Source organism: Suricata suricatta, chromosome 3, assembly GCF_006229205.1.
Source record: "Suricata suricatta isolate VVHF042 chromosome 3, meerkat_22Aug2017_6uvM2_HiC, whole genome shotgun sequence".
Lineage (NCBI taxonomy): Eukaryota > Metazoa > Chordata > Mammalia > Carnivora > Herpestidae > Suricata > Suricata suricatta.
The window spans coordinates 42,323,942-42,351,166 of NC_043702.1; the positions used below are offsets into that span (position 1 = coordinate 42,323,942).

A 27,225-nucleotide genomic window follows, 5' to 3' on the forward strand; every position below is an offset into this window, starting at 1 on the left:
GTGAAGATGATGCTCACGGGGTGGGGGTGGGGGCTGTGCTGCTGCAAACGCTCCGTGTTGGTCAGGAAGGCACCATGGATCTGACTGTTGCCAAAGACATTTCTCCCAGGTGATTGGGGAATGGGTCTGGGATTGGGGCAGCAGGGGGCCTTGGAGGAGGTCAGTGAGTGTGAGGGACAGCTTGCCTAAGGGACACTGCAAATAGGCCCATGTGCCATCTCTGTCATACTTGCTATATAGGTCACAGACACCTACTCTTGGAACGCTTCCAGTGTAGTCCCTGATGCATAAAGAGCTGTGAACACCTGGCTTCTATCAGTTGGATAATTTTACATAACTCCCACACAGCCAAGTACATCAACACCAAATTAGAGACCAGGCACCTAACACAGAAGATGCAGAATCTAAAAGCAAGTAAGAATTCAAGTTAAAATCCTTCAGTGCACTAGTAATATTCACGCTGTTAGGATTCACTGATATTTAGCATATTATAATAAGTCAGTAGTAAGTATGGAAAAACATGGTGGACAATTTATAGGTCAGAAAGTGTGTATTTTTCCCAGAACTCATCTGAAATTACAGACATTTCAAGAGTTTAACCTGTGATATTCTGGGCCTGCCATCTATCCAGAAGAAAATAAAAAGTTAGCCTGAGAGTGGCTGGTTTTTTGTCCACTTGATGCCAAATAGTGAAGTGATAAGAAACAGAATTCTTGCCAACTATTTTAATCTTATAATATTATATGTCTGGCTTTTTAAAAACCCAGTCTCCCTTTTGTATTTTCCCTGTCTTCTGGTCTTTTTTAGTCGTGGATTTACAGATGGAGAAAACATTAACTTTTGTGGTATTAATCTTCACTAATATCAAAATAATAGAGAAAAGATTCATCACAGCACAATTTTAAAAGAAATATATCTGATTATACTGCAAAAACAAAATCTGCTAAAAACTGGCATAAATCCTCACTCGAAGTCAGCGTTCAATAAATGATGTTGAAACAAATTCTGGAACAAAAGTCCTGGAGTGCTGCCACCAAGAAACAAACACATGCACACACACAAAACCCTGCATCATTTGTACTGTTTTCTGCTTCTTGGGAAGTAAAATAAAAGTCAAGATAAGATGTAAACACTGAATAAGAGTATATCCTTAAGCTTCGGATTAAGGTATATTAATTCCTAGTTACATTTATTTACTTAAGATATGAGGTCCGGTCATAAGGTTACTTGGTAAGGTCAGTGTTGTATCAGACTACAAGTTTGCTAGTTGCAAGACATTTTAAGCCTGTGTGGCACAATGTCAGAGCGGGTCTAGGGAACTACGCCTCGATTACATTCAGGTTGAAAATCATTGCTCTCCTAGCAAGTAGACAAAGTGGGTTCTTTGAGAAGTGCAGGGGAAAAAAAGAAATTAGTCTGCTAAAATGTATCTTCAGCAGTGTATCAAAGTAGTTTGCAAAGTTTTGGGGGAAAGAAGCAGAACACCACTTGATGCTATCACAAGGGGAAGGCCAGTGGTGCCGCAGGTTATGAAAACACGTGAATTGACAGCACTCTTCAAGGCAAATGCTTGAATCCATCAAGACATGCTGTAGAAAAGTGGTTATAACTTACAGTTTAAAATAACATTTGTAATAATTGGCTTGTCCGGAATGACATCAGCTTCCTAAAAACACTTAGGAGCATTTTTGAATAATTTCCATAAATAGAATAACCCTGATATAAGTATCTGAACCCTCGAAAGCCTCATGTTCCTCACTCTCTGTCTTCTCTTGGCCCTCTCTAAAGATCATCTCAGCCTCAGACTAAAGTTTTCAACCAAGGGAGATTTTCATCCCCAGGAGACATTTGGCAATGTTTGGAAATATTTTTGGATGTCAGGGGAGATGGGGGTGTAGGTAAAGAGAGAGGAAGGATGGTACTGGCTTGTGGTAGGTGAACCCAGAGATGCTTACAAGCATCCGACAATACACAGGACAACCCCAGAATAAACAACAGACCAGGGGCGCCTGGGTGGCTCAATTGGTTAAGCTTCCGACTTCCGCTTATGTCATGATCTCATGGTTCCTGAGTTCGAGCCCTGCATTGGGCTGTCTCTTTTCAGCGCAGAGCCTCTGTCTCCGTCTCTTTCTGCCCCTCCCCCTCAACCACTCTGTCTCTCAAAAATAAACAAACATTAAAAAAGACAGAAAGAAAGGAAGAAAGAAAGGAAGGAAGGAAGGAAGAAAGGAAGAATTAACTGACCCAAAATATCAGTAGTTCAGAGATTGAGAAATACTGGCCTGGAGATGTAAACGGGGCGGGTGTATGTGTGTGTGTGCGTGCGCGCGCACAGTACTGGCACACAAACAGAACACATCCATACTTGAACTCTAAGAGCCCTTTGAAACCCACATAAACGGGTGGCCTTACAGATCAGCAGTTCTAGTAAAGAAATTCTACTTTCAAACTAGATGTGAGGCAAGCTCAGAAAGGATTTTCTTATTCTTTGCTCCACCCCAACTCCTCAAGTAAAATGTCTAAAGAAAGCATTGTGATAAACAATTAGAGGGATTGTTGATTTTACTCTAAGGCTTTAGAACTGTGGCTGAACCTTAGCCTGGGATTCTCCACCACTGTATGGGGGCACCTCTAGGAGGGTTTCCCTTCTGTCGTGAAAGTTTTAACTGTCTTTTTGAGCAGTGACTGACACATGAGCTTTCTTTATGTTACTCCTTTGGCCTGGATTCCATTTTTCCTTCTCACCCTCCAAGCCCTTGTTCAAGACGGCAAGAAATTTTCAGGTAGTATGTTTCCTTTCTCAAGAGTTGTTCCGGGAATGGTGATGAAGTCTTTAGTATCCACAAGATTAGAGGACTTCAGCATAATTTTGTTTTCACAAACCACTGATCGCTTATGGTAAGTACTTCTCTCTTGAAAACCACACCGCACACTGCCGTTTCCTCATCCAGCCGCCTGTCTCTCCGGCCAGAGCTCTGAGTGCCTGTATTCTTCAGTACAGTCTTCTTGAGGCAAGCCACCGCCACCCCCTTTTATGAAGAGTGACCATCCACAGTAAACCCCCATGGGGTGGGTTTTGGCCTAAGTCAAACTTCAACCAGCCTCAGAGGCTTGCAGACACGATGGAGAGATAACTAGAAATGTCAGTCACGTTGGTAGACACCACACAAGCGATTTCAAGCAGGTGAAGTACCGTTTAGCAAAACCACCCTACCAACATCCTTCAAACAAACCAAAAGACTAAAGAAAAAGATGAGCAATAACCCATATAATCGATCTGTGCTAAAGAACACAATGTATTCACAGTAACGATCATAGAATGCTAGGCTGGGGGGAACAGTCTATACCGCTTAGGGGAGTACATGATGTAGTAGTGCCAATGTCTTGCTTTTCTTTCCTCTCTTGTTTTATTTTGGTGATGAAGAAACAAAGACTTATGGAGGGGAGGTGACTTGGCCAAACTCATACCAGTTCCTGGGCAGAGTCAGAATTGGAAACACAAGGTACACTTTCTTCTATGTATGTAAAAGGCTGAAAACACAAATGAATGTGGTATTTATAGGTATATGTGTCCAATTTTTTTCCCAGTACTTTTCTTACCCCACTCTTATCTTTTCACCCAAATTTTTCAACTCCACACAGACTATTTCGGAAATTAGAAAACATTTTTAATGCAAATAATGCCTTTAAAAAAAGTTGTAAACACCCACAGCATCTTTATGCTTAGTGACTTGATGCCAACTATATATACTTATGGGTGGATGGGTATATCTGGTTCTATAAATGTCATTTGTATATTCATATACATTTTTATACCAGATTTCCAAATCTAGTTGTTTTCCCTCAGCTCCCAGAAAGACAGCATCCCTGATATTTTGATAACATAGCCATAACTGTACAGTTCCATTGTGGGAGTTTGCGTTACATACTTGTTTGTGGTAAAGGTAAAAATAAATCTTAATAGTTTTCTTCCGTTGATATTTTACCATCTTTTGCTAGGAAAGGTGAAAGCACAGCAACCAATGCTCTTCTGTGGAAAGGAACAGTTAGATCTAAATAAAAATAAGCAGCATCTCAAGCTTGACAAACTTTTCTAGAGAATTCTTTTTTCCAGTGCTCTGCATAGAGCCCCTAGCATGGAGCATGGGTCTGCCAGCTAATAGGTGTGTCGTGCAAAACTTATTCTGTGCTTTCTCTAATCACCATCTGAAATGTAGATCTAGAGCACACAATCTAATTTATCTTAATGTTCACCCTCATACTTTAAAATAAGCATTATTTTGGAACTTTGGTTCGGTCTTCACACTCTTGTGTGACATAGATCTCTCTCAAATTTTGTTACCACCTTAGTACATTACCCATCTGACATAAAATTAATCAATCAATTAATTAAGCATTCTTTGTGAGTATACTTGGCAAGTTTTCTACTTAAACTGCACATAGGCAGAGACCAAACAAAACAAAACAACCTAGATTATTAAATGCAAAGAACAAATTGGTGGTTGCCAGAGGGGAGGTGAGTAGGGTGATGGGTGAAATAGATAAAGGGTATTAAGAGTACACTTACCTTGATGAGCACATGATGAGAAGTGTGTAGACTTGTTGAAACATTACATTGTGTACCTGACACTAATATAATACTGTATGTTAATTATGCTCAAATAAAAAAATAAAAATAAAATAAATACATCTCATAGCTAAAAACAAAATAACTAAACTGCATCTAGGCATACACGTGAGTTTGGTTCCACATCACTTCAATAAAGCAAATATTGCAATAAAGCAAGTCAAATGAATTTTTTTGGTTTCCCAGCATATATACAAGTTGTGTTTACACTATACTGTCGTCTCTTAAGTGTGCAGTAGCAGTATGTCTTTAAAAACAGTTATATAATTTAAAAATACTTTATTGCTAGAAAATGCTAACCATCCCATCATCTGTGCCTTCAGTGAGTCCTAATTTTTTATTTATTTTATTTATTTTTATTTTTTTGCTGTTGGAAGTTCTTGCCTGGATGTTGATGGCTGCTGACTGATCAAGATAGTGCTTGCTGAAGGTTGGGGTAACTGTGGAAATTTTTAAAAATAAGACACAGTGAAGTTTGTTGCATTGACTGACGCTTCCTTTCATGAACAATTTCTCTGTAGCATGTGATGCCATAGCATTTACAATAGAGCTTCCTTCCAAATTGGAGTTATTCCTCTTAAATCCTACTGCTGCTTTATCAAGTAAGTTTATGGAGTATTCTAAATCTTTTATTGCCATTTCAACTATCTTTATGGCATCTTCATCAGGAATCTCTTTCATCTCAAGAAACTAGTTTCTTCACTCACCCCTAAGAAGCAATTCCTCATCCATTAAAGTTTCATCGTGAGATTGCCAGCAATTCAGTAACATCTTCAGGCTCCACTTCTAATTCTAGTTCTCTTGGTATTTCCACCACATCTGCAGTTACTTCCTCAACTGAAGTCTTGACTGCCTCAAGATCATCCATGTGAATTGGAATCAACCTCTCCCAAACTCCTGGTGAGTCCTTTCCAGAAAGTTTTCAATTTACTCTGCCCAGATCCATCAGAGGAGTTACTTTCTAAGGCACCTATAACCTTATGAAATGTATTTCTTCAGTAATAAGACTTGGAAGTCTAAATTAGTCCTTGATCCATGGGCTACAGAATGGATGTTGTGTTAATGGGCATGAAAACATTCATCTCACTGTGCATCTCCAGCAGGGCTCTTGGGTGAGGAGGTGCTAGTCAACGAGCAGAATTATTTGGAAAAGAATCCTTTTTTCTGAGCTGTTGGTCTCAACAGTAGGCTTAAAGTATTCAGTATATTATGTTGTAAACAGATGTGCTGTCCAGGCTCTGTTGTTCCATTTATTGAGTATAGAAGTAGATTTAGGATGATTTTTAAGAGTCCTAGGATTTTTAGAATAGTCAATGAGCATTGGCTTCAACTTAAAGTCACCAGCTGCATTAGCCCCTACCAACAGAGTCAACCTGTGCTTTGAAGCTTTGATGCCACCATTAGCTTCTCTCTAGTCATTAAAGTGCTAGATGCCATCTTCCAGGATAAGGCTGCTTCATTTACACAGAAAATCTATCACTTGGTGTGACTACCTTCAGCAATTATCTTAGCTCGATCTTCTGGATAACTTGCTGCAGCTTCTACAACTAGCACTTACTGCTTCACCTTGCACTTTTATGTTACGGAGACGGCTTCTTTCCTTAAACCACATGAACCTGTCTCTGCTAGCTTCAGACTTTTTTCTGTATCCCCCTCATCTCTCTCAGCCTTCACAGAACTGAAGAAAGTTAAGGCCTTGCTCTGGATTAGGTTTGGCTTACGGGAATGTTGTGGCTGGTTTGATCTTTCTGTCTAGACCACTGAAACGTTCTCCATACGAATGATAAAGCTGGTTCACTCTCTTATCATCTGTGTGTTCACTGGAGCAGCACTTTAATTTCCTTCAAGGTCTTTTCCTTTGCATTTATAACTTGGGGAACTGACGTAAGAGGCCTGGCTCTCAGCCTGTCTCAGTTTTTGATGTGACTTCCTCACTGAGGTTCATCGTTTCTAGATTTTGATTTCAAGTGAGACACTGCAACTCTTCTTTCCAATTAAACATTTAGAGGCCATTACAGGGTTATTCACTGGTGTAATTTCAATACTGTTGTGGGTGTTGGTGAGGAGAGGAAGAGAGACAGGGGAATAGCTGGGCAGTGGAATAGTCAGAATACACGCAGCATTCATCCACTAAGTTCATCATTGTATGGGCATGGTTTGTGGTGCCCGAGAACAATTATAATAGTAACATCAAAGATCACTAATCACAGATCACCATATTTGTTATATTTAATGAAAAAGTGTAAAATGCTGAAAGAGTTACCAAGATGTGACACGGACACGAAGTGAATAAATGCTCTTGGAAAAATGGTGCCAATAGACTTGCCCAGTGCAGGGTTGCTGCAAACCTTCAATTTTGTGAAAAATGTAACATCTGAGGAGGGGCGCGTGGGAGGCTGAGTTGGTTAGACATCTGACTTCAGCTCAGGTCATGATCTCACAGCTTGTGAGTTCCAGCCCCACATCAGGCTCTGTGCGGACAGCTAGGAGCCTGGATCCTGCCTCGGATTCTGTGTCTCCCTGTCTCTCTGCTCCCCCACTTGCTCTGTGTGTGTGTCTCTCTCTCAAAAATGAATAAACGTTAATTTAAAAAAAACACAAAAATGTAGTATCTGAGAAGTGCAATAAAGCAAAAAACAAGGTATGCCTATATATGGTAGAATACCAATTTTTAAAATTGTATGAGTGTAAGCATTTAGGAAGAAAGTCTATGTAAGTATTTACCAAAATGTTAACAATGACTTTCTTTCAGTGGTTAGGCTTTCCTTTATACCCTCCTATATATTTTGCAATGCTTATTGAATTCTATTATGTTTAGAAAAGTATTAACTAAAAACAATATTTATGTGAAGCCTTTCACATGGCACTCCTTGTCTCTCTGAAGCACTGGCTTTGTAGCTAGTTCTATTCATTTAATAAAAAGTTACTGAATACCTACTCTGGTCAAGGACCTATGCTAAGAGCTATTAGATAAATAGTTTTACTGTTTTACGAAGATCAAGACTGTCAGCCAACAGATAATACAGACCGCCCGCTAGATGTTCATAGTGCTACAGTGCACGCTAGGAGCTGTCCCCAGTGTGAGCAGACGGTGTCCTATCTCCAGGAGCTGATATACTCTGAGCATGTAAGTCAATAATAAACAATAGTGGTTGTGATGCATGTTGTGAAGGAAATATTTTGGATAATGTCACCGATATTGATGGAGAGGTGGGGGAGCTTTTGCTGGAATGTTTGTGGAAGACCTCACTAAGGTGGTCACATTGGGGGTTGAAGCCTGAATGTTAGAAGGAGACAACTTTGTGAAGATACGGTCTCTGGAGCAGAAGGAATAGCAAAGGGAAAGAACCAAGATGAGGACAAGTGTAGTTTTTCAAGGAGGAACAACAAAAGGACCATGGCAGAGTGCAGAGAAGGAAAAGGAGTAAGCAGAAGCCAGGGGGCAGTCTTCCAGGCCGCTGTACAGACTTCAGATTCGATGGTCATTGCGAGAAGAGGTTTGTGGTGAGTTCTAAGAAGAGAAGTGATGTTGTCTAGTTTGCAGTTGTTAGAGATTCTGCTGACCTAACGGTGGATTTGCAGGAAGCAAGGGTAGAGACAGGGAGGCCGGTCAGGGTGCTATCTGTGGAGGATGCGGCTTGGAGCTGCCACAGAGTGATGGGGGGAGGGGGGGTCGGGCGGTGAGGTCCTAAACACTTTAAATTGGAAGAATGCTTCCTGATTGGGGACCCCCAAAAAAGGTGTGGACACGGGGAGGCTCTGCTTTTCTGTTACATAGCTACTCATCTCTTCCAACTTTTGTCTTATGGAGTATGCGTGAGATTGTTGTCTTTCAGTCCCCTTCTTCCTCTGTTTTTGTAAGAGAGCCTCTTGATATCTAGCGAGACCTATGGCCATTAGATTATAAACTACATTTCTCAGCTTTCCTTGCTATTAGAAGTGAGTTTGTGACTCAATTCAGGCCATTGGGAAATGAACTAATGTATGCACTATCTAAATTATCTCCTTAAGGACACAGCCACTTGGTAAGACTTTCTTTACTCTTCCCTCCAGCTGAAACTCAGACATGGATCAACCAGCTTTACGCCCAGGGCATGAGAATGTAACCCCAGGGCTTGGTAGAGCAACAAGATGGAGAGACAGACTTCCTTGAATGACCTCATGGAACAGCCCTCTGGCTGGCCTCAGTGCTCTCCTTTAGTCTATATCACATGAGAAAAACAAACTTTCTTTTTAGAACTATGCTGTGTTTTAGAGTCTTTTGGTTAGAACTACTTATTTCATACCCTAAGTAATATGAGGAGCTTCGGGGAAGCCAAAAGAAGCATTGGTAGCAGGGAAGCCAGGGCAAGGCAGATGTCTTGGGGTTGATCAGAGGTTTTAAAAAGGTAGCTAATGTCTTCTTTCAGTGCCCTCTTGTCTGATATAGGAAGAAAGCATCGCTGACTGGGAGAAAAAATTATTTTGATATTGTAAATCTACACCAAAGCCCTACAGCCATACCCAACCCCTTGGGAGAGCTCTGACTTCCAGCTAAGGTTCAAGGTGAGAGATAAAGGAACATTCCAATCATGAACTCTGTATAACTTTAAGGTAGTGATATGCTGGTAAAAAAAAGAAACAAAAACATGATATAAATTTGTTTTCTTTACCCATTATTTTAAAGAAACTTTAGGGCACCTGGGTGGCTCAGTCAGTTAGGCATCTGACTCTTGATTTTGGACCTGGTCATGGTTCATGAGTTCAAGCCCCACTCCAGACTCCATGTTGACAGTGTAGAGCCAGCTTGGGATTCTCTCTCTCTCTCTCTCTCTCTCTCTCACTCTGCCCCACCCCACTCTCAAAATAAATAAATAGACTTAAAAAAAACAAAGAAACTTTACACTTACCCTTAATGAAGAAGTACGTGTATACTATATGTATATGGAAAATATACCAACCTCTTGGTTAATTGAGCACATATATACACAGGCCTTATTCGGTACTGGGTAGCAGTAGCCAATTCTCATCTGTTTGCAGTGTGCCTGAATTTGGGACCCTTACTAATTAAAAACAAAAAGCCTATCTCAAGGTTATGAAGGGTCATACACACACAAAATAAAACAAATTAAGCAAGACTAAATATTATAGTAGGTAAGAAAATTTTCTCCAATATGAGGAAAACATGACTTTCCTTACAAAGTTTTTTAAGGATTAAAAAAGAGAATTATGTAAAAATAACCAGCAAAAAGTGTTGTTTTTGTTGTTGTTTCCCCTCTTCTTATACTCACTCAATTATTTGGTTTTTCAAACTACAAAATACTCTGGACACAGCCGCAAATCCCTGAAAGAATGACCAAATATGACGACTCCCAGGAAACTGGTAATTTGGCTTTTCTACATGACTTAATACAGGGCTCGGGGTGAATGGTAAGAGGGAAGGGGACTAACATGTATGGAGCACTTACTATGTGTACACGTAAGATTGCACATTTCCTTTCTTTAAAAAATATTTATTTTTGTGAGAGAGACAGGAAGAGAGAGAGAGAGAGAGAGAGAGAGAAATAGAGTGTAATCAGGGAAGGGGCAGAGAGAGGGAGACAGAATCCAAAGCAGACTCCAGGCTCTGAGCTGTCAGCACAGAGCCCAACGCAGGGCTCAAACCCAAACCCACAGACTGCCGAGATCATGACCTGAGCTCAAGTCGGATGGACACTTAGCCAGCTCAGCCACTCAGACACCCCCCCACCCCCGCCTCTTTGTAAAGTAAGCCTCATGCCCAGCGTGGAGCCCAATGCAGGGCTTGAACTCACAACCCTGAGATCAAGACCTGAGCTGAGATCAAGAGTTAGATGCTTAACCAACTAAGTGTTCCCAGATTGGTTATTTCCTCTGATCCTCATAATTCAGTTTGGTGATACCATCATTCCTATTTTAAATAAATAACATAGATACCAGATCTGACAGGCACCTACCTGGGCTGTGTGACTCCCGGGCTCACATCCCTGCCCGCACCTCTGAGGAGGTCTGAGCCTCATGGTGCACAGAGTACAAGGTTATATGCAACGCTTCCAAACATAGTACTAGACCTCAAAACCACTTCCTGCTTTCAATTTTCCCTTTTAATCCCAGGCAGAATTAATCCTTTTCACCTCTGTATTCCTATTTAATATCTTGTATGCACATTCACATGTAAGAGTAGTTACTGGCTTACCGGCCTTTTCATGGTGCCTCCACTGGACTGACAGCCTTTCATGGGCAAATGTTTTAGCACCTGTGTTTTCTTAGTGTCTCCTGCAATACCTGCAGATAGCAGGGCCCAAGAATTCAAACATTCAATAACTGTTTATTGGATCATCCACGAATTCCCCGACAGCAGTGATGTACCCTAGTGCAGGTGCCCATGATCATTTCCAGGGCCATCTTTGAGCCATCTTCAGTCTCCAGGCCCCCAAGCCTCATGAAGTTTCTGTAAACATCAGTTATCACACACACATGTGACAACGTGGAAAGCACTGGATTGGAACTGTCACACGCTGACTAATATAAACAAAGACTTTCTGAGGTTGTGCTCTATGATAACTGCAGAAGCCTTTTTTAGCAAGTGAGAAAACAGCTCTTTCACTTTCCCTGGGTTTGAGGGATTAACATGTTCTGAAGGGCAGCGTATGTGGACACGCACGCGCGTGCACACGCATGCTTTCGCGGTGTGAGCTAGCCTTATCCCTACTGTATTGGGAACCCCCTGAACTGTAATCTCACAGCATGGAGGCTGAATCATACAAGTAAACATACGAGGAGCTTTCACAACAAGCTCTTTAAACATATCCATGGCTATCAGCAACGATATTAAAGTTTCAACTAGGCAACTCTGATTTGAGCTGCATACAATCTTTACTGTAATGAGAGTCTGTTGTGCACATTGTCACCACAGAGGAGAGGTCATTAAGAAGCACACTGTCATATAGATAATCACACCCTGGACCATATAAGTATAATGGCAACTGGCAAAGAAAATATACAGGTTCTTGTTCTGTGTTGTAATATAAAGGAAACAAATAATGCCTGAATCCTACTCACTTCCATTTTTTGTCAGAACGCTCTTAGCATAATCTTGCTGAGTCCTTGAGAGCATGTAACAGAGTTATTGCTATCAGTGTGACAACACTAGGCAGAAAGGTAAAAAGCATCATTTCTTTAGAGCTGTATGCTGAGTGTTGTTTTACAATCCAGACTGCTGTTCAGTGTGAGATAGTGTCAAGGACTATGAAAAGTCTGATATTGCACCCTACTTGCAAGCTAATAAGTTAGCCTATTATAATTTTGTTTATTCTAGCAGAAGAAATAAGAAAATAAGAAGTCAGACAAAAGATAGTTTACTATTTACAGCAAGAGTAGGTGAACCAACCAGGCTAGCCTGAGGTTGCCATTAGTAGAAGAATGAAAGTATCTTCACTGGGAATGGCAAGAGTAGAGTCTTGACTCTTCTAGTTGGGACTACTAAACGTCCCCCCCCCCCCCCCCCGCCGCATCCTAATCATTCCCCAAGAAGCAGCTGGGAGGAAATGATCCCCTTCTGGGAAGAGTTGCATCCAGTGATCCAATTGTCCTACTAATGGGTGTGGAGCAGGAGGAGATGAGGAAGGTAGAGTTGGAGGTAATATTGAGCCAGTTACTGAGGAGGCCATTCTAGTGCTCAGGAGCCAAGATGGTATCCTGCAGATTTCAGATGCAGGAATGCAGGGAGCATGGAAGGTCCATCAAGTGCCTTGACTATCAGCTCATCGTTGAGTGGCTTGTGATAGAAGGCGCACCATTGTCAGACTGCAAATAGTCCAGACAGCCAAAACCTTGACATGGATTAGTTTCAAGGGTAACAGTAGTGGGGCTAGAATTGGTTGACCAGGCTAGCACAGAAACACCGTCACCTAAAAAAGTACCACTAGAAGTGAGGTCCTGTAGGTGGCCCTGAGAGGGAATGAAAGGCCAAATGTAGTCAGTCTACCAGGAGTGGGTGGAGTCAATGCCCCAGGTGAGGTGTCCTCCCTCATTACAAGACAAATGAGTCAGCTTTTGGCAGGAGCTCCAAGTCTGGCACGCAGCTGTACCCTCTGCATCAGAAACATAGAGGCCTTTACTTTATGCCCAGTCTGTGAGGGTAGATGTGTTTCTATGTCTCCTATGGGGATGGATCCAGGCAGGGATGGTAGAAATCTGGGCAGTATAGGCTTAGTCAGCTACCTGAGTCTAGTCAGTCTCAACAGAGAACAGACTCTGAGCCTGGGCTTAATCCAGACAGTTATATCGGCAGCCACAGTTTATTACCACAGTTTACAGCCCCAAAGAGGGGTGTCTGTAACCTGACAGTCTTTAGTTTCTAAATGACAGGTCAAATAGCTAAACCATTGCCAACAGCCCAAGAGTCAGAAAAAAAAAATCAAAATTCTTCAAGGATACTGTATTGTCCAGAGCTATGAGAACATCCTTGAGTTCAGCCCAGTGACTAGAGCAACTTCATTTATTCTGGGTTTGCATCACTGGCACTGAACCAGGACAACCATAGCAGCTCTGTGAATTAACCAGGTTTCAGCCTACTGGAATAATCAAGCCCAAGAATTTGGGGAAACTGCTGTGAATTAAGGGCCCTGTCTGGCCAGTAACTTTGCTTTAGTTGGCATAGTGGGGAACAGTTTCCCCCAAAGGAATAGGTACCACTGTCACATGTTAAACCTAGATGCTGCTGAGGCCGAGCTGGCTGTGTTCTTGAATATACCATTTTCACTTGACAAGTGCAGCTTGTTGGGCCTGCATCTGAGTTGACTCACCTAAAAATAGGAATGTCACGTCAGAAAGTCATAGGGCTTCTGTGGGTCAGGCATTCAGTTTTAGCAAGCTAATGGGTATTTGTCAAAAGGAGTTTTCCTGATAGTGGTATCATGAAGGTAATGAACCTGATACCCCCAAGGGGCATCTCTGGGTGAGGCCGCCTCCCTTTGCTACAGGCTCTAATCAACGAAATCATCAGTGATAGAGACTTCTAGCTCAGAGGTGTCTTTAAAGTTATGGGTTCCCAAGTGATAGCGTGTTCTAACTTCCTGGACTGCTTCCAATGCAGCCTAGTTATTTGGGCCCCACTCAAAGGATGTTGATTTGCAAGTGAGCCCATATGAAGAGCCAAATAGAATCCCTAAATGAGGCACCTGCTGTCTCCAGTACTCAAAGTATCCAACGTGGGCATCCTTTTGGTGGCAGGTTGTCAAAGAGATGGAAGTTTTCCCTTGACTGAGAGAAAAATTGAATGTTGTGATTCCACCCACATAGCTTCAAGAAACTACTTGGTCAGCGGGCTCCGGGATTTTTTCAGGGTTTATCAGCCACCTCTCATAATAGATATATGATAATACTGTAGTTACAGTGGTTGAACTGAGACTTCTGACTTGGCAAGCGATAGGACATCACATAAGGAAAGCTTTGGACATTAGAGGTAGAGGTGCTCACTAAATACACACATCCTGGCAACCGAATGCAGTCATTGTCCCCATTACACCAATTGTGCCAGACATCGTGAGTGCCGCCGAAGCCATTTTACACTCTAATGGCACATCATTCCACTGGCACTTGAAGGTCAAGATCAGTCCCATTTGTACAGCAAGGCCTTCAGTATGTTTTTAGTGCCCCTCTGGGGGGGACCTAAATCCTCTAGGCATCGCTAAAAATGTTTGTGTGTCCCATTAGCATTCTCCACATACAACTCTTCTCAACTGAGGAGAATCCTCTCTGGTACTTATGGAACAGAGGAGTATAAACATCAATTCTCATTGAGATTAAGATGTAGAAGCAGCAACAACAGTAAATTGACTGGGCTCAAAAGGCAGCACCTGCGAAGTCAGGCTGGCTTCCTCTCCCCACCATGAACCCTGCCCAAACGCTGTTAGGTGAATCTGCCTGCCTTTTCCTTCCACACATGCAGGACCGACAGAGCCAGAAAGGTTTTGTTTCACTCCAGGACTCCCCAGCTTACTGAAATGGGTGTGTATGGCCTTTAATCCTCTTTGGGGATAGGAAGGGAAACATCAGCCCCCACCTCGAATGGTTTCTCCTTACTGTGGTTGAGGTCAGAAAGGGTAAAGAGAGATCATTTTCTCTTTCTCATGTATTAACATTATAAACCCAATCCAGAGAAGTAAAAGCCTGGACCCTAGTCAGTGCCTTGTAAATGGTTTTCCGCAAGAGTTTTTCTGTATCAGAAAAATCTCCCAAAAAAGGCCAGTGTTCCCTTATAGTAGCCAGAATTCACCACAAAAAAAATTGAGACCTTTTATGTCGTCTCCTAATGGATCTAAAGTCAGCATTATAGATTGCAGGAGCTGTAAGAAAGCACAGCTGTTGCCTTCTTCCTTGATAACTCTTTCAAACTCCACCCTCTCCTCCCCAAGTGACCAGTCAAAGCTCTAATGACCTGTCTGGTTTTTGCCCAATGTGGTAGCAAATTTCCTTCCTTTCATGATCTTTGTGGATGTGTCTGTGTGACTTGTCTGAATGGGGGTGGAACCTTCCACCGACCCAGGATAAATCTTAGTGCAGGCTGTTACAGTGGGGCAGGTTGGAGGTTAGCCCCTCGGTTGGTAAGGAAGTTCCCCCATTCAGAGGACAGGTAGCAACAATCAAGGTACTAGTCAGGCAACTGTCTCTGAAACTACTTCCTGATATTCAGCTTGCAACCACCTTTCAATTCCTTGTCATTATCAGGCAACAAAGTAAAACAGACATCTGTTTCCTAGTTGGCCATAAACTTTAGTCCATTCACTAGCGATTCCCATGGACTTCCCTCAAATCCTGTTAATTGGCCTGTGAAGCATTCATCCACTCTCTTCCAGAAGGCCGTGTCTTCTGGACAGTGGCAGCACCCCACCGTCATTGTCAAAACTGTCAAGAACTGTGAAGGGTCTAACATTTACCTGACTTGCAAACCATTAGGTTGGTTAACGTGCCATAGTTTCATGGATATTAGGGAAAAATCCAAGATTCCTAGGTCAGAGATGAAGGAGTTAACTACACCAATAGCAACAGCCAGAGCATTGGCATTTTTGCATAGGTTCCTCAAATCCCAATTCCCACAGGGTGAGGGGAATATTCCAGGTGACATCAGCCCATGCAAAGCTGCCTTCCAGATGAACCCTGAGCTTGTAATCTTTCTGTACTTGTCAACGAGGCTCCCTCTGCGTTCAAGGCTTTTTGCCACATAAACATCCTTTGAATCAACAAAGGACAAGTCAGGGCTTTGCCCACAGAAATATGATTGACAAGTATCCAGTAACAAATTGTATGGATGGCACTCAAGCAGCCTGTGATTAGAAAGTCCACAGCTTATGTCATTCTGTGGATAATACAGGTGGAGATGTTGGGAGCTTATGATTTCATAAACTTTCAACCCATAAGAAGGTTAAAATAAAAATCCCCATAAGAAGAAGAACATGAGAATTTCAGGAGTAGAAGGGACAATAGAAGTCAAGGCATGTTAAAAAAAAAAACAAAAACAAATAGGGCACCTGGGTGGCTCAGTTGGTTGATCATCCGACTTTGGCTCAGGTCATGATCTCATAGTCCATGAGTTTGAGCCCCACGTTGGGCTCTGTGCTGACAGCTCAGAGCCTGGAGCCTGCCTCAGATTCTGTGTCTCCCCCTCTCTCTGCCCTTCTCCTACTTTGTCTCTTTCTCTCTCAAAAGTACATAAACATTAAAAAAATTAAAACAAACAAACCAAGGTTAAATTCAAGAGCTGCTAAAAGCTGTTGAAGCAGGATGATGGGTATATGTTGGGGTTCCTTTTACTATTGACTCTATGTGTTTAAAACTTTTTACATTAATTTAAAAATTTTTTAATTAAGTAACTTGAAAATAGAATTCTCCATTGAAAAGTATGTAGGATAAAAACTTTTATTAGCTGAGGTTTGTATGGAACTTTTCTTCCCCAGAAAACCCCTTGTATGGTGAAAGTGGGGAAAATATGTAGGCATTTTATCTAGAGATAAAATCAAAATGGAGATGTTAGTTTGAGAAATACTTGATATATTTTTTAAATGTTTACTTATTTACTTTTGAGAGAGAGAGAGAAGGAGAATGTGAATGGTGGAGGGGCAGAGAGAGAGGGAGAGAGAATCCCAAGCAGACTCCACACTGTCAGCACAGAGCCTGATGCAGGGCTCGAACCCACAAACTGAGATCATGACCTAGACCGAAATTAAGATTTGGACGCTTAACTGACCAAGCCACCCAGGCACCCCAATGTATTTTAAATATGGGAACAAAAACCTGGGATGAAAGAAAGCTGAACAATTAAAGTTCACTGGATGACTGAGTGCAGGATCCAACATACTAGAAGGGTCTATTACATAACCCCTGCATCACGACAGTTCCAATTTCACTGAGCAGAACAAGGAGAAGGAGGGCCTTGCAAATGTGTACAACAGAGGCTGCTTCTATACAACAACAAATGAAACCAAAACAAAACTGACTTTAAGGAGAATCTAGTCATTCATTCTCTCGCTGAGTACCACCCAGGCATTGGGCACTGGGGCAGATGAGTGGAGCACAGGCCTAAGCCTTCTTTTATTAATTTAAAAAACTTTTTAAAAATGTTTTTAACTTATTTTTGAGAGACAGAGAGAGACAGCACGAGCAGGGGAGGGTCAGAGAGAGGGAGACACAGAATCTGAAGCAGGCTCCAGGCTCTGAGCTAGCGGCCAGCACAGAGCCTGATCAGGTCTCGAACCCACAAACCGTGACATCATGACCTGAGCTGAAGTCAGATGCTTAATCTACTGAGCCACCCAGGTGCCCAGCCTTCTTTCTTTTAAAGGAGAAGGGAGATAAATCCCTGATCTTCAGTGGTTTCTTTTTTAAGTTGTATTTTCCTTATTGCTAGTCCCTGTATTACTTGTTCTTGGAAAGGAAATAGAGAATGACATCGGAAGAGTGACGGGCACAGGTGACACAGTTCTGAGCTGATAGATAAAACGAAGAGAAACCTCATCAAGCCTGGGAAATGGATATAAAAGTACCTGGGAATTCTCGGTGTGGGCAACAAGCAGACAGTCTGGGGCAAATTAATCTAAACTACGACTATAAGATGATCATCTCTGAGTTGTCCACTTGACACCCAGGAAATGGAATTTATTATTGACTTGTTGCTCCGCCCTCTGTTTTGTAGCTGCCCCAAAGCCCAGCAGCCTGCTGACTGTCCCTGCGCCCTGAGGGTCCCAAGGAGAAGGCAGAAAGTGTCTGGGGCTGCTCCTCAGCCTGAACCCTACACCTCATGAAAGGTGGAGAAGGGTCCCTAGCTCTAAATTGGGAACAAACTAAGATATCTGAGGAGAGCAAAGCCAGAGAGAGTTTACTATCAAAATCTGTAAAAATCTCTAAAGGATCTGTGTGGTGAGGTTCAAGGCTGCTGCATGCCACTGTACCAGTCCTGTGCTGCAAGGGCACCTGGCCAAGGGCATAGTGCGGAGCAGGGGCCACACTGGGCCTGTGACATCTAGCTGTGCTCTGCTCACTGAACCACGCACCTGGAACAGGGCCACCTCTGCCTGAAAGGCGGAGCCGCCCTTCCTAACCTGAGTGCCGGAGGGTGCTTCCTCCTCCTCTGCATAAAGCCCTGTGCGTGCTAGCTGCGGCCCAAGAGTGAGAACATCCTCAAATCCTGGAATGCTAAAACTCAAGGGCACCCATTGAAATTCTATGAAAGTAGTTTAAAGATAAATAAAAGATGGCATTACTTTATACAGTGGGTAGTAAACATATGGAACTCATTATCCTCAAGATGTTGCGTAGTCCACAAATATAAATAGGATAAAGAAAGATTTAGATAAATTCATGCTTGTTAGATTCATATGAGCTGTTAGCGCATTGTTAGAAACACACAGGGAACGTCTCCAAATGCTTTCAGGGAAAATACCGAGATGTCCTACAGTGCCAGCGCCATGAGTTGGATAAGCAAAATGACTGCCCAGGTTCCTCAGGGAAAAGTAGCCCGGGTGTCCGGATACCGGAGAGTAAAGCTACTATGTCATAAGCACATTCTTTACATTAACAAACTGTGTACAAATCTGTCTCACTGGTGGTGTGTACTTTGATGTGATCCTAAACTGAGTTTGTCAAACTCAACCTTTTCTTGAGAACTCGAATTTTCATGACAAACACACAATATTATATTGGGCTGTAAGAGAATGCGTATCAGTGTTTGACTATAACCTGGTCCAATGGAGCTATTGCATTTATTTTTTTCATTCCTTTGAATATTTCTGCTTACTTTAAATAAAAATTTTGATCTTTTTCCCTGTCCTTCAGGCTTCTGTTCTCACGATTGTGATAGGCTTCCAGGAAAAAAACCTTTCCTTCCTCATATGCTGCTCTTTGACATCAGAGGAAAGTGTTCACTCTGTTCTATGTCATGTCATCTCGGCTGTGAAACAGGTCTTCCCTTAGTTCGCTAGGACCCCCAGAGACCAGGCTGCACCACTAACAAGCTTAACTGAAGGTTGGGGGAGAACAGGAGAGGAGCGCGTTGTCTAACTGCTGCTAGGTTTGGCTGCCGGATATGCTTACCCCTGAACTCAGGGAGACCCAGACCCATTCTGAGTGTATGCCTGTTTGGTTCCCACCCCAGTGCAGCTCACTCCAACTGCACAAGGAGATCTAACAACTGCACAGCTCCAAACCCAAGCCCACAGCCAAGCTCTAGAGACGGAAAGATGTTTCCTCCTTCCACCTCCAGGCCAGCCTCTCCAATCATCACTTACTGGCAGCAGTATCTTACTTGTCCATGGCTCCCAGCAGGGTACTGCATCACAATACAACGCTCTAGGTGACTCAGCCTTATATTGCCCATGGGCATTGATAGTGCTGGCCTGGCTGAGCCCTTTCTGCTCCTTTGTGTGGTCTGTCCACTCACAGGAGGTCTTGTTTGCTCATCCTTCATGCAGTCTCCAGATTTTGCTTCTGGACCACAATGTGCACAAATCTCTAAGTGAATAAGTGATACTTAGGCACAACATAGTCTAAATTCATACTCCAAAGAAAATAAATATTTATCTAAGGGAGATAGAATGTGTGAGATGCAATTCTGCAGATTACACAACAGGCATTTGTTGTTGAGTTATAATACAGAGATATTTAGCAACACAGAGTCACCAATGTAAGACCTTTGCTTAAGTATGGACACCTAAATGACTCATTCTGATTATTTTTCCCAAAATAAGAAAACATTCTGCCCTGAAGGTGAATTCCAGCTGCCATCTCTTGAGAAGAAAACAACTACTTATAGCTTTGAAATCACTTTGCTTTTCTCCTTCCTTCTGCTCATCGTGTTTTCAAAAATCTTTAGAGCTGAGGTTTAGTCACCCCTCTTAGTTACTAAGTATGATATTTAATAGAGTCTCCCCCTTCACCTCCCCCTTGGTTAAGTACAATATTTGATAGATTCTAAAATACACTTAATCTATTTTATTTTGTGTATTTCAACATCTCAGAAATCAGGACATATCTTACAACCCATGGCCTCTCAAATCACACGCAGCCAAGCAGGAGTCATGACACAGTTGCCTCTATCTGTGAGAAATTAGTCCATCAAAAACCGAGCTCACTGAAAGTATCATGAGTTGGTTGTTCCTGTCAGGGTCTAACTGGACAACTCCACAGCTCCAGACAATGTCATCCGAGGGTACTTGAGGTGGGAGTATAAACCTATTGCCTGAAAAACTTCTGTGGACAGTTTCCAGTAGTACCTACAAAACCCCAGAAATAAAACTGTTATAATGGGTGCCAGTGGTTTGGAAAAAAAGTCTTAGAGACAGTAATGGAGCCTTCTTAGGAAATGCCACCTTACTCATGGTGTTGGCAGCACAGTGTCTAATATGCTGTAGAGACACCTGACTCTACAATCCAAAAGTGATTCAGAAGAACCAGCTTCGACTTGTGAAGAAGTTTTAGAGAATACTTAAACCAATTTGTTTTGACTAATTTACCCTTTGGTATGCATGATAAATGATTTTTGAAAATCTTCGTCGAAGGGCACATCGGTGGCTCAGCCAGTTGAGAGTCCTGCTTTTGATTTCGGCTCAGGTCATGAGCCCAGGGGTGTGGGTTGGAGCGCTGTGTCAGGCTCGGCGCTGAGCATGGAGGCTACTTAAGATTCTCCCTCTCTTTCCCTCACCCTTTCTCTCCTGAGTGTGTGCGTGCTCTCTCTCTCTCAAAAAAAAAAAAAATCTATGTCCAAATAATCCATTCTGTGCTATAAGAAAAGCCTTAAGCCCTAGTTTAACTGCTATTTTTTTTTCCTTCAGAAACATACAATATAATGGTGTATGTGACTGGACCAGTGGTGCTTACCTAATCTGTTCCCTATGCTTCCCAGTGCTCTTTTAAGTAGCCATATGACTAGTTCTGGCCAGAAGGATATGGGTGGAAAGCGACTTGTGTTATTTCTGGATCAAAGGATATAAAAACTAGGTCTTGACTTTCAAATGACTTTTCTGTCAGCACAGTAAACCCTGAAGCCTCTTATAGATGTGATGGAGGCTTTAGCAGACTATGGCTCCTAAGAGACCCAGTAGAGGAGGAGCCCCAAGTGACCCTCATTGTAGCATGAAATAACCTTTGATTGTGTAAGCCAGTGAGGTTTGGGGACTATTTTTCCTATGGCGTACTATAATCCACCCAACAACCAATGGTATCTTACATTTGGTGAAATACTGTATAGGCATGCTCTGTGGTAACTCAACTGGTAAATGCTTAGCAACCAGCTCTCATGGGCATGGGAGGAGTCCCTGATGTGTATCATTTGCCTACTTTTGTGGTATAAAATACTCCCACCATGGCCAATTTCAACTTGCCAATGTGATATCAGCCAGCTTGCTAAATTCCTGAAAATTTAACAATTGGTTCTTGCAAACTACTATAAGTAGGCTCCTGCATACCACTAGACATAGGCCACAAACATCTCCCCAGTTAACATTTCTCTCATAGAATTTTCTCTTGGTTTTGACATCCAACTTTATTTTTTTTTTAATTTTTTAAAATGTTTTATTTATTTTTAATACAGACAGAGACAGGGCATGAGAGGGGGAGGGGCAGAGAGAGAAGGAGACACAGAACCGGAAGCAGGCTCCAGGCTCTGAGCTAGCTGTCAGCACAGAGCCTGACACGGGGCTCGAGCCCACGAACGTGAGATCTGACCTGAGCCGAAGCCAGAGGCTTAGCCGACTGAGCCACCCAGGCGCCCCTTGACATCCAACTTTATATATATATAGTATGTTCTATTGAGTTTTGAGTATGTAAATATGTTTTTCCTATAAAACTTTGGATGAGTATATATTTACATACTCAAAACTCAATAGAGCATTTAAAAAAAGCAGTATGTGGGAAAAGAAACAAAATTGATAGAAAGTCAGAATCAGGGGCACCTGGGTGGCTCAGTCAGTCAAGCCTCCGGCTTCGGCTCAGGTCAGATCTCACGTTCGTGGGTTCGAGCCCCGTGTCAGGCTCTGTGCTGACAGCTAGCTCAGAGCCTGGAGCCTGCTTCCGGTTCTGTGTCTCCTTCTCTATCTGCCCCTCTGCCTCTCAAGCTCTGTCTCTCTCTGTATCACAAATAAATAAAACATTGAAAAAAATTTAAAAAAAGAAAGAATCATGTGCACATGCTTTAAAAAGTGTATATTGTCAACGAAGGTAATTTTCTCTGTCACGGGCACTGAGCGAGGCATCACAGCATACAAAGCAGCTGTTAAAAGTCGTGTCAGTTCCTTGATGATCAACAAGCATTGTTTAGTCATTTTACATCATAACATGTACCATACACATTTTACTTTGCTTTCGCTGCCTTTAAGGAAATTTGCTGGTGGTTTAGGGCTGATGTGCAACACATTATAATTTTTCCCATTTGAAATAATGAGAAATAGGCTTCTAGTCAGCTTTGTTTACATAGAACATCTAATTGTCAGTAACAGATTAGTGACATTAAGTGGGAGATGTTGATTATACGAATGCTAAGAACTTTATCTCTCATAAGCTTTCATACATGAATTTAATGGCCTCCATTTTGCTGGTTCAGGGAAATTTTTGCATAATTCTTCATTTGTATTGTGTTCTGTATGGACAGTATTGCTGGAGAGCTAGGTTGTGAATGGATGAAGCCAGTAATTCTTACATTACTGGCATAGTTGAAAATATATGGAATAACATTAGTTGTTCTCTATTCTGAGGTGAGAAACAGGGATGAATCCAATTATTTCTGATTCATTGATGCAAAATAAATAAGTAATCATTAAGAGAATGGTTAACAACAACGACTCTTCCCAATACCTACCACTGCTCCCCACTCCTTTTATCTTGAGTAAAGTCAGCCTGTGGAAGAAGTAAAAGGCTCTTTAAGCAAGCACTCCTATCAAAATATACTTTTATACTTGTCATAGTTCTGACATGTGGCCGTAAAGCTTTATCCTTTTGTGTCCTGAAATTCTGGAGTTCCCTGGGAAGGGTCACACCATAAATTCTTTACAATCTGATACCTGAGAAGAAATTAAGAAAATTAGTGAGGTCAAAGTTTTGAGAGAAAAGGTCAATGTTTCCTCTTATAGAAAGGCATGCTCTAAGAAGGGAGAGACAAAGGTAAGAGGGGACCAAAACAGACTTCATTTACTTGACCATGTGTCTGGAATTCCCAAGAAGCCCCTGATATTTATCCTAACAGTTCATATTATCACCACCCTAAGGAGACCCCAGTCAAGCCCACACAGATCTCTACTCCCTCACATAATAAATTTTTGGCCAGTGAAAAGAGCCAAGTTATGGTTTTTAGATGGCTTTGCAAGGCTTCTCTCCTTTTACACTACTCATTTTGTGATTCCAAGGATGGAATAGAATTTAATTCTATCCCCCTGATGCATTGCATGCCCTTGTCCAGAAACACATGTGAGTACCTAGAATTCCCCAACAGCCTGCATCCACAGCCTTGCCTATTTGAGGGGCCGAGGGACAAACATCATCAGCAACTCTCAGAAATAGAATCTTGGGGTGCTGGGTTAGAGTGGGTGAAGTGTCTGACTTTGGCCCAGGTCATGATCTCGCAGTTCGTGAGTTCAAGCCCCTCATCGAGTCCCTTATTGGGCTCCACACTGACAGCACTGGAGGCTGCTTGGGATTCTCTCTCCCTCCCTCTCTCTCTCTCTCTCTCTCTGCCCCTTTCCCACTTGCTCTCTCTCTCTAAAATTAAAAAAAAATTTAATTACGAAAAAGAGAGAAATAAACAGAATCTTAGGCCTCACCCCAAATCTGCTGATTTAGAGTCTACATTTTAGTAGGTCCCCATGATTAAAATGCACATTACCATTTGAGAAACGTCATCAACAGTACTTGGAAGCTAAGAAGTTCTGAAGACTTCTGTACCAGCTCTCAGGCAAGCACCTAGCGTGTATCTGAACTGGGTGGTCAACAAACATCTGAAAGTTTTAATCACTGAAGAGAAAACTTCCAGCATTCTTTCAGTGCTACGTAAAGTTGGACTGGATTTCTCTGAGAAACAGAAGGTATTCAGGAATGACTGACAAGAGTTGTAGCCTGTTTTTTCTTGAATACTTCTCATTGGTGGATAGCATGTACTTCTCTGTATTTAGTTTGCTTAGGGGCTGCTGTGGAAAACTTGGACCTCAAGTTCTCGCTCCCTTTATGAGGTACATCCAGTCTATCCAGTAACAGTGCTAAACACACAGACGGTCTTTGTTAGTTGATCATGTCATGTTTTGGTTATTCCATATCCAGGGCATCTTAATATTTGAAATAATTCTGTATTGCTTAAAGTACTGTATAATTCTAGAATTATGGGGCACCTGGGTGACTCAGTCAGTTAAGCGCTGGACTCTCGATATCAGCTTGGGTCATGATCTCATGGCTTGTGAGATCAAGCCCCACGTTGGGCTCTGCGCTGACATCACAGAGCCTGCTTGGAATTCTCTCTCTTCCTTTCTCTCTATCCCGCCCCTACTCTCGCTCTCTCTCTTTCTCAAAATAAATAAATAAACAAAATAAATAAATAAGCAAACTTTAATAGTAATAATAATTGTGGCATTATAACATCTCAGAGTTTTTGCATAACCCTTAAGTCCCTTTTATTCCCTTTGGGAATTCCCCCTAAATACCTAACAGGCTCATCTTCCCTCTGGATACTTCTAATGACATGATGCATACTTCCTCCTACGTCAGTCTCTTCTAGTTTTGAACACTTCTGAGTAGTGCGAATTCTTTCTCATACTGGATTAAAATTTGTCACCCATTGGTCCTTAGAATTATTTCAGCACTGCAGTTATTAATCCTACACCGCATTGTCCTCAGCTGGTTGATATATTCTTCCTTGTTACTAGGAATATTTGGAATCAAGCACAGAAATATTATGGTAGGGCTCCAAAGGCCATCAAAAAGCACACAACAAAATCAAGACTAGAAAGTATTTCTTTCTGATTTACTGTTCTATTCACTGGACTGTCTGCCAAGAAAGGCTGCTCTGTGACCAACGCTGTGATGATACTCAAGCAAAAACATCAGTCCCTGGGAAAGATCATGGATCAGGGAGGGTGTGGTGAAAACCCAGAAACTGTGTTCCTCCCTTTATGGGTCAAACATCTGGCAAGCATCCTGGTAGGATCCGTGGCCAAAATCCACTGTGGGGAGCCGATCCGTTCCCATAAAGGAGATTTGCCTCTCTGGCCGCTGGCAGTTTTCCTGTGGAATGGGTGTTCCTGGCACTCCATAAAAGTCCTCCCTCGCTCCTCACTCTCTTCTCCCCACCCCCACACTCCACACCCTACCGCACACACCCTCCCACTCCTGCCTCCATGAGCCCCTCCCTACCGGCCCCGCGCGCGCACACACAAGCCCCCACAGCTTCCTCTGCAAACACACCCACTTCTGTCTCAGACACGCCCAGGCAGCGCCGGACTCTGTCCCAGGCCCTCGTCCGTCCTTCCACACAGCCTTTCCCCACCCCTGAGCGCGGATCTACCACCTACCTCCGCTTCATCTCATGATCTCCTCCACTTTCCTTCATTTTGTGATTTTCCCTCACCTCATCCCAGCTCCCCCCACTTCGCTGCCGGGCCTGGGAATGCTGGTGTTGTAATCCGGTTCTGCACATGTGTAATCCGGAGCCGTCACGAGCAGGAAAGTCAGCTTGCATGTGCCTGCCTGTTCTTCTCCCACAGCGAGGCGAAGACAGACGACGGAAAGAAACCCGCCATAAGTCCTATTTCTGGAAACTACAAACACTCTGGGTTTCCCTCTTCAGATCCCCAGAGGAGCCAGTGCAGACCCTACAAGAGTCACCACCGGTCCAGCCTCCCTCTAACGCGCTCATGGATTTCCAGGCCTTTCTTGAGTTGCTCTCTTACAGCACTGGTGCCTGTGGTGGCGTCCCTCACATCCTGTTCATCACGGCAGGTTGCCTGGGGCGAGGGGACCCCACAAACCCACAGATGATATAGGGGACAAGAAAAGAGAGGAATAAGATGGATTCTCTTTAACCAGAACCTTAGATAATTTAAATATGTGTTAATCACCTGGAATCTACCTAGAGACATGACACTGAAAAAAAAGCGGAATCGGTGAAATACAGAACACACGAACTTATACTATTTCCATGCTGCGTAGTACCTGAACGCGTTACTAGGATTTAAAGTGCTCTTCCTGAGCAAATGATTTGCCATGTGGCCTAGGTTTCTTATTTTTCCTTGGTGAGGTGAATTTTCCTCTAGTTTAGCTAAATGAATGTTAAGAACAATGGGGAGTCCTTTACTCCTTCCAAGAACACATGAGTCTTTAATAACAGCTGCTGTTTACATGAACTAAGTATTAAGCATAGCCTACCATATTGCACTGAACATTAGACAAGCAAGTGAGACAGATACTGTTTTTGTCCACTGAAAATTTACCATCTAAGGAAAGATCCCATCAATAGGACAAAAAATATGTGACTAATAGCCAGAAACAGCTCTGATCGCTTTTTTTTTCCACATTGAAAATAAAACAAAACAAAATCAGTGAGCCCCTGCTTTCCGAAGAATAAAGTCCTAACACATAAATTTGGTGTTCAGGAAGCTACCAGTTTGAGTCCTCTTTTCCAGCTCTGTCTCCCATTCTCCCCACCAGTGTAGTAGTCTATAGGCTGAATTTACTGACTGTGTGCTTTTCCTCACCATCTCGAGGCCAGGACTCCTGTCATTTCTATATTGTATCCCTCACAGTTCCTAGCCCAGTGAGTTATGCATAATTTTGTAGTTGTTGAATAAACATTTGCTGAGCATAAGCTTCATGAGAACAAGGCAGTTATAATTAGGGCAGAATTAGAATTTGCAAAACTCACTGAAAAAAGAAAAGGTATATCATATCCTCTTTGTCAATAAAGTGCCTGCTTTCTCCTTATAATAAGCCATGACCCCGTAAGCATTCTTGTTCGTCAACACTGTTTTTGGCGTTGCCATACCTGCCCGACATTGTTAATATATTTCACGTCTCTGGGATATACTTGTTCAGCCTCGCGTGTCCAGGCTTCACATATCTTTGGACTGGGTTTT

At 42.5% G+C, this 27,225-nt stretch overlaps 1 protein-coding gene and 1 pseudogene across 1 annotated transcript in view; both read left to right on the plus strand.

Moving 5' to 3' along the window:
• The first annotated feature begins 3,337 nt into the window (after positions 1–3,337).
• The window catches only part of NEMP2 (nuclear envelope integral membrane protein 2), an 85,032-nt gene continuing 61,144 nt past the window's right edge, over positions 3,338–27,225 (plus strand). The window contains exon 1 of the mRNA XM_029934235.1: positions 3,338–3,503. The gene's annotated coding sequence lies outside the window, so the exon portion shown is untranslated. The remainder of the gene's footprint in view (positions 3,504–27,225) is intronic.
• On the plus strand, positions 4,259–4,368 carry LOC115288876 (annotated as a pseudogene).